The sequence below is a fragment of the Micropterus dolomieu genome, linkage group LG07, assembly GCF_021292245.1.
Source record: "Micropterus dolomieu isolate WLL.071019.BEF.003 ecotype Adirondacks linkage group LG07, ASM2129224v1, whole genome shotgun sequence".
In the NCBI taxonomy this organism is placed as follows: domain Eukaryota; kingdom Metazoa; phylum Chordata; class Actinopteri; order Centrarchiformes; family Centrarchidae; genus Micropterus; species Micropterus dolomieu.
Window position 1 is genome coordinate 18,411,376 of NC_060156.1, and position 8,184 is coordinate 18,419,559.

At 41.8% G+C, this 8,184-nt stretch overlaps 2 protein-coding genes across 2 annotated transcripts in view; one reads left to right on the forward strand and one right to left on the reverse strand.

Annotated features, from left to right (window-relative positions):
- Positions 1 to 44, forward strand: part of LOC123973850 (zona pellucida sperm-binding protein 1-like) — a 3,373-nt gene extending 3,329 nt beyond the window's left edge. Inside the window, exon 8 of the mRNA XM_046054198.1 lies at positions 6 to 44. The gene's annotated coding sequence lies outside the window, so the exon portion shown is untranslated. The remainder of the gene's footprint in view (positions 1 to 5) is intronic.
- LOC123974099 (interleukin-1 receptor accessory protein-like 1-A) overlaps positions 1 to 8,184 on the reverse strand; it is a 107,891-nt gene that overhangs the window by 91,788 nt on the left and 7,919 nt on the right. The gene's annotated exons all lie outside the window — the stretch shown is intronic.

Consider the following 8,184-nt stretch of genomic DNA (forward strand, 5'->3'; position numbering starts at 1 on the left):
GGGGGGGGGGGGGGAATAAATGAACAATTTTATAACGCAGTATACCAGGTCTTGTGTCTGTTAATGTAGACTTGTAAGTCGGTAAATGACTTGAGTGGGATGAAAACACATTTCCCTTGTGAAACAGTGATTCTGTTCATACAAGGAGACTGTTGGTAGTGATCTTCAGCATCTTGATCAAGGTTTGAGCAGAGGAATCTCTCTACTGGTCATAATTAGAATATCTCAAAAGGTGATTTATTTCAGAAAGTGAAACATGTTATAACTGACAAATGGTCCCTCAGTCTAGTTCTGTAGGCTACACAATCATGGGGAAGACTGCTGACTTGACAGCTGTCCGAAAGATGACCATTGACACCTTGCACAAGGAGGGCAAGACACAAAAGGTCATTGCTAAAGAGGCTGGCTGTTCACAAAGCTCTGTGTCCAAGCACATTAATGGAGAGGCAAAGGGAAGGAAAAGATGTGGTAGAAAAGTGTACAAGCAATGGGGATAACCGCACCCTGGAGAGGATTGTGAAACAAAACCCATTCAAAAATGTGGGGGAGATTCACAAAGAGTGGACTTCAGCTGGAGTCAGTGCTTCAAGAACCACCACGCACAGACGTATGCAAGACATGGGTTTCAGCTGTCGCATTCCTTGTGTCAAGCCACTCTTGAACAAGACACAGCTTCAGAAGCGTCTCGTCTGGGCTAAAGACAAAAAGGACTGGACTGCTGCTGGGTGGTCCAAAGTTATGTTCTCTGATGAAAGGAAATTTTGCATTTCCTTTGGAAATCAAGGCCCCAGAGTCTGGAGGAAGAGAGGACAGGCACAGAATCCACATTGCTTGAAGTCCAGTGTAAAGTTTCCAGTCGGTGATGGTTTGGGGTGCCATGTCCTCCGCTGGTGTTGGTCCACTGTATTTTCCATGGTCCGAGGTCAACATGTTGGGTCAGATGTATGACCAGGCTGGGCCAGTTAAGCCTGGTCCCCATCTTTGCCAACTTAAACTTTGTCAAATACTCCATTAGCTTTCTATTAGTGAAATTTACAATCAAACTTCTCTGGAGACGGTCAAGAGTCGGTGCAAAAAGAGTTTATTCCAAAACAGGACACAAACCCCGTACAATATCCCAGCAGGTCGGAGGATGAACTCCATCCTATGGCCTCCAGACAGTCTTATATCTTCTGGGCTGGTTTGCCCCCTCTCTTCCTGTGTTTTTACCAATTAACACTGCTCCCCAGCTGTCACTTATTACTGTATTGTAGACTTTCCACATCTTTACACTACTGGATAAGTTCATCCTTTACATTTCAACTTCAGTCTCACTGTGTGGGGTTTTTTTTTTTTTTTTTTTAAAAAAGGCTGCACATGCTTAATTTGACACAAGTTTTTTTTTTTTTTAAAGCAATTAATATAAGAATAACCTAAAGTTGCATTTTTCATTAATGCTTGGTTTCTTACAACATTCTTGATGTGATGTTGGCTGCTTATCTGTTGTGTTTTTGCCAAGCATGAATTCCTTCAGCAAATTCACTCAAAGCTCATACTGGCTATAATAACCAGAGGTTGGAAGTTGACAATTAAGCATGTAGTCTTACTATTAGCAGACTAACACATCAGCAGTTCCTCATGTAATCACAACAGTAGATAACAGCATAACAAAGCATGCACTGTCAGTGTCAGCAGATCTTGCGCACCTGCAGCCTCTCCTATGGTCATAATCTACAGTAGATGACAGTTGGACAAGGCAAACCATCTGTAGCCACTTCCTGCAGTCATTCCTCCCACTCAAGGATCTAACCATAGTGGGCTTGTTTCTGGGTTCATGACTACAGTTCACTACTTATAAGTAAAAACCAAAGTGCATCTATGTAAAAAGAAAATGATATGTAGTAGACCTAAATTTATTAGTTATGCATTTTAATAAATTTATGAGAATTGATACCCAATTATGAATTTTTAAGATTCATAAAATCATTTTATTTAATTCCTCGTTAAGGGCACCACCGGAGTTGTTATAATCCTAGAGTCTATGGACCTCTAGGTAGTTTTGAATAATTATACAATTATTACTAGTGATCAGTTAGTTAATAATCGCTCAATTATCTTAAGTCAGTCAGTCTCATATCTAAAGGGTCAATTCTCTTCGCAGGAACTATAAATAGGCAACACACACAGCTCTCGATTATATTACAGTGAATTTATTCTCTAAGGTGATAAAAAGATGGTTGGATACAGGGAACATAAACATTTGCTGAACAATGAGCCTGGAGGTTCGATTGTGGGAAGCATTTGACTCATACAGCATAAGAGCTAATTAAAGTAAACTAATGCTATAATTTAGGAGTTAAAATGGACATCTGATCACAGGACGTGTGTTAAGTCTTACTGCTTGTCGACAGTCTGCTTTGGGCCTGTTGCACGGGTCCCACGCTAGCTGCCCGATCCTGGCTTTTTGCTAGGGATTCTCCAGGGTTTTCCGTGTCTGATTGAAAACGCCGTACTCCGTCTGGCAATTCGGCTGTTTTCAGGTTTCCCTCGTTGTAGCTGGCGAGACCACGTGGCTTGGTCTGACCTCGGTGAAGTTGGCTCGACGAAAAAGGCTTAAAATGGAACTTGGTCGTTCCGGAATTAGTCCAGTGTAACTTAACGGACTCATAACCTTAACAAACAAAAGAAATAAAGAAAATAAAACAAACTGAAGGCAGATCGATGTCGCGGCACTTCAGGTGTGTAGCTTCAGGCGAACAAAGGCCTGTTTGTTTCGCTGGCCGAGTCTGGGCGTTGCCTGGCGCGGCACGCTGCTCATGCCGAAGCGTCCAGAGGGCCGAGCAGAGTGTGCAGAGCCAACAGCGAACAGAAGAAGAGGCAAGAGGAGGAAGAGCGAGCGAGGGAGGTCGCGTGTCGCTCTTTTGTTGCCAGGGGCGTGGTTCCCCAGGGGGCGTCTCAGGTTTCCCAAGGGACTGCCTTTCTAAACTTAATGTTTAAAGAAAAGAAATCTATTTGCACGTATTATAATCAAATATTTTCCACAATCGAACCTCAATGGTTGAACGGTTGTACTGTTCTAAGCATTTGGTAACAGGAAACAATTGTCACATTAGTGGTCAGGGTATTTATGCATTTAACGGCATTTCCCGACGAGGGCATGTAATACTTATTTCGCCCACTTGGGGGAGCTCAGGTTACATGAGGAAAGCTTGGATTACATTAGATGAAGGAATGTCTTGCTGAAAATAAAAACACTGCACAAGTAACTTCTTTTCAGCACTAATAATAAACAACAGATAGCAGCAACAGTTAACATAACTACTCAAATAGAGGCAAACATATTCAGGTAACGATTTAATTAAATTTAATTAGATGCTTTGAGTCTTTTGGAGACTGCAGTCCTTTTACATTGAAAGTTCAGCTGTCCTGGACAATGTCACACTTAGGTGAGACAAGGAGTATCCCTTTGTGGTAATAACACAAAGAATAAGGTCAGTTGCCACGGAAACGTGTGTGGGGGGGCCAGTTTTGATAGGCTGTTCAGGGAGATGCCAATGGCTGGCTCGTGTCCCTTTGTCAGTTTAACAGTCAGGCCCCGCGTTATCAGCTTCGGAATCAAAAAGGTGCCAGTTTTATGGTCGGGATAGCACTTAGAGAAAGCAACTTTGACCCCTCCCCTTCTTCTCTGGGGAGGAGAGAGGAATTTAGGGTAGCTCCACATTTATTCAATGAAAAATGCACAAATCCACACCGTTCACTACAAATACTAATAAAATGGTTAAGAATGATTACTTATTGATTAAAGTAATCATTCTTAACTGATTAATGATGATAAAACTGATTAAAATGATTAATATTAAGGATAATCGCTGACTGTATCTTGACTGTCTAACTTTTTGTCTGCAATGCTCCCCCTCTCTGTGTCCTAGGCATGCCCTCTGCCGATCACGCTATTTTAACCAAAAACCTGACTTTGTGGAGTAAGCTGGTGTCTCTTGTGCTGTGTGCTATAGACAGGAAATTCTTACTGTATTGATGTATGTTTTGTAACACAATTTTCACTAATTCTACTTCTACATTTTCCTTTGCTGGTGTTTTTGATGATGCCTTGCTGTGCTCATTCTGCTCCCAGAACACACGTGCTACTGTTACTGCCTCCGGGCAGCTAGACACAGAGAGGACAACACACTCTCAGAGCTATAGAGTTGTAATCTTAACTTTACACTCTAAAATAATACTTTAAATAAAGCCAATGCAGACCACCTTCGCTCTAGCAATTAATGATAACAATTTAGGCTGTAATGTTCTAAAATAATTCTCAACAAACGCAGCCGTCTACCAGGAAGTTTTAGAGCACTTCATGCTTCCTGCTGCTGACCAACTTTATGGAGATGCAGATTTCATTTCCCAACAGGACTTGGCACCCGCACACAGTGCCAAAGCTACCAGTACCTGGTTCAATGACCATGGGATTACTGTGCTTGATTGGCCAGCAAACTCAAACTGACCTTAACCCTATAGAAAATCTATGGGGTATTGTGAAGAGGAAGAAGCGATACGCCAGACCCAACAATGCAGAAGAGCTGAAGGCCACTATCAGAGCAACCTGGGCTCTCATAACACCTGAGCAGTGCCACAGACTGATCGATTCAAGTATTGAGTGCTGTACATGTTCATACTTTTCAGTTGGCCAACATTTCTAAAAATCCTTTTTTTGTATTGGTCTTAAGTTATATTCTAATTTGATACTGATTTTGGGGTTTTCATTAGTTGTCAGTTTTAATCATCACAATTAAATGAAATAAACATTTGAAATATATCAGTGTGTGTAATGAATGAATATAATATCCAAGTTTCACTTTTTGAATGGAATTACTGAAATAAATCAACTTTTTGATGATATTCTAATTATGACCAGCACGTGTGTGTGTGTGTGTGTGTGTATATATTGTAGATAAGGAGGGAGAATGAGAATGCAAATATCCATAGAGGATCAATAGAAACGCCTCAGAATAATAGTAGTTCAACAACAAAACTACATCCTCAAATTGAAAAGTACTTTGATGATCTATGGGTGTAGAGCTGAAAGTGCTATTGGGTTGTGAATGGCCTAAGATGTGTGTTGTGGACTGCTTAAAGAACCCCATCACACATACACCTACTAAAACCTAATATGAACAAGTTTAGAAATGTGCATTTCAGACTATGCAGCTGTGGTTACTAAGGTAAACGATAAGTTTCCCAAACCAAAAAAAGAGGGGGCGTAATATTACATGGAAGATTAGGAAGAGACACAGCTTTATGTTTAACTATCTATTTCTATCTTGTAAAATTGTGTTGAAGCAGTGTGTAGGTAAATTGAGAGAAAGTCAGTTAACTGCTGCTAACTAGTTGCCGTTATCTAATTAGCTTTGTTACCCTGCAACTACTGGTCAAATTGGCTTAACCTGCCCGTACCGGGAGCTCAGAGCACCGTGTTGTGTGTTTAGGTTTACATCTTTACTCAAGCACGGGAGGTTTTCAGGCCAGGAGTGGTGCCGGGATGAGCAGGTAATGAAACTGCGCTCGGTGGCCTCCCAAGTGAAGACAACATGAACCGGTCCGAACACAGCCTGATGTTAGTTGACTCAACCCCAGGGTGACAAGAGCCAAACCGGCAAGAAAAAGATGGGGACAGACTACAATGGACAGTCAGGACTGCAAAAAAAACAATCATTGGTGCCAACTTGACCTCCATTCAGGACTTATACATTTCCAGGGGCAGGAAACATCACCACAGATCCATCTCACCCCAGACACAACCTCTTCCAAATTCTCCCTAGGCGCTACAGAGCACTATACGCCAAAACCAAGGCTGCGTTCGAAAAGTCTTTTTTGCTTAGGAAGGTTCCTAACTGAGTGAAGTGAACTGGAAGTATTTCAGTGGCAACCATGATATGAGCTGGTTGAATTCTCTAAAAGCTAATGAAGGGTGCCTCAATGCTTCCTTTCATATCTCCTTTAGCATAAGGTACACTGGACCATCCTTTACGAAAGCAAAAGAGAATGCCGTCCCACAATTCCTTGCAGCAGCAACATTTATAGCGATGCACGTTCTCAAACTCAACCGATAAAATCCATTGACCACATATAGCAAAATCCTTCCAATACAGACGCACATAATGCCTGAATAAGACTCACAAATACCTTCTTTCTTTTGGTTTGTTTTCTTTTGTCTTTGCTGTTTCAACACCGTTTTATGTTTCGGATTGTTGAAATAAGCTATAAAGTGTTTTCTACAATCAATTTTAAAAGAAATCACCGACCATGACAGATAAAGGATGTTGATCACCATGTAAGTTACATTCAAGTTACAAGTCATTGGCTATTAGCCTAAGCCTTTTCTCTCTTATGCCATAACTTGCTAATATCTTAAACACATATCACAGAATTTCCCCTGGGATTAAGAAAGTATTTCTGATTCTGAAACTGTCAACAATAACTGAGACCCATGCGAGCTGTATAGTCTTGTACTGAGATCAAAGTGAGGATAATGTTAATGAACCTTGGACCCCCCTATGGCCCCCTGCTGAACAAAAAGTTTACAGCAGCCTCACTGAATTGGCACCCGCGGGCCACATCCGCCTGAAGCAACCTCTATGTGGCCCAGCACATAATCTAATATATACAGGTGAAACTCGAAAAATTAGCACATTGTGCAAAAGTTCATTTATTTCAGTAATTCAACTTAAAAGGTGAAACTAATATATTATATAGACTCATTACATGCAAAGTGAGATATTTCAAGCCTTTATTTGATATCATTTCAATGATTAGAGCTTACAGCTTATGAAAACCCCAAATTCAAAATCTCGAAAGACAATTATAATATTGTGAGGTTCAGTATTGCAGGCTCAAAGTGTCACACTCTTATCAGCTAATTAATCCAAAACACCTGCAAAGGGTTCCTGAGCCTTTAATTGGTCTCTCAGTCTGGTTCAGTGGAATTGACAATCATGGGGAAGACTGCTGACCTGAAAACCATCACTGACACCCTCCACAAGGAGGGAAAGCCTCAAAAGGTAACTGCAAAATAAGTTGGATGTTCTCAAAGTGCTGTATCAAGGCACATTAATAGAAAGTTAAGTGGAAGGGAAAAGTGTGGAAGAAAAAGGTGCACAAGCAGCAGGGATGACCGTAGCCTGGAGAGGATTGTCAGGTAAAGGCCATTCAAATGTGTGGGGGAGCTTCACAAGGAGTGGACTGAGGCTGGAGTTACTGCATCAAGAGCCACGACACACAGACGGGTCCTGGACATGGGCTTCAAATGTCGTATTCCTCTTGTCAAGCCGCTCCTGAACAACAAACAACGTCAGAAGCATTTTACCTGGGCTAAAGATAAAAAGAATCAGTCTGTTTCTCAGTGGTCCAAAGTCCTCTTTTCTGATGAGAGCAAATTTTGCATCTCATTTGGAAACCAAGGTCCCAGAGTCTGGAGGAAGAATGGAGAGGCACACAATCCAAGATGCTTGAAGTCCAGTGTGAAGTTTCCACAGTCTGTGTTGGTTTGGGGAGCCATGTCATCTGCTGGTGTTGGTCCACTGTGCTTTATTAAGTCCAGAGTAAGCGCAGCCGTCTACCAGGACATTTTAGAGCACTTGATGCCTCCTTCAGCAGACGAGCTTTATGGAGATGCTGACTTCATTTTCCAGCAGGACTTGGCACCTGCCCACACTGCCAAAAGTACCAAAACCTGGTTCAATGACCATGGCATTACTGTGCTTGATTGGCCAGCAAACTCGCCTGACCTGAACCAAGAGAAAGATGAAAGACATGAGACCGAACAATGCAGAAGAGCTGAAGGCCGCTATTGAAGCATCCTGGTCTTCCATAACACCTCAGCAGTGCCACAGGCTGATAGCATCCATGCCATGCTGCACTGAGGCAGTAATTCATGCAAAAGGGGCCCAAACCAAGTAATATGTACATATGAATGATCATACTTTTCAGAGGGCTAACATTTCTGTATTTAAAATGCGTGTTTTTTTTTTTTGTTTTTTAGGGCCCGAGCACGACCGTGTGAGGTCCCTATTGAATTTGCTCGGATTATATATATAGGGCCCGAGCACGACCGTGTGAGGTCCCTATTGAATTTGCTCGGATTATATTTAGGGCCCGAGCACGACCGTGTGAGGTCCCTATTGAATTTGCTCGGATTATTTTTTT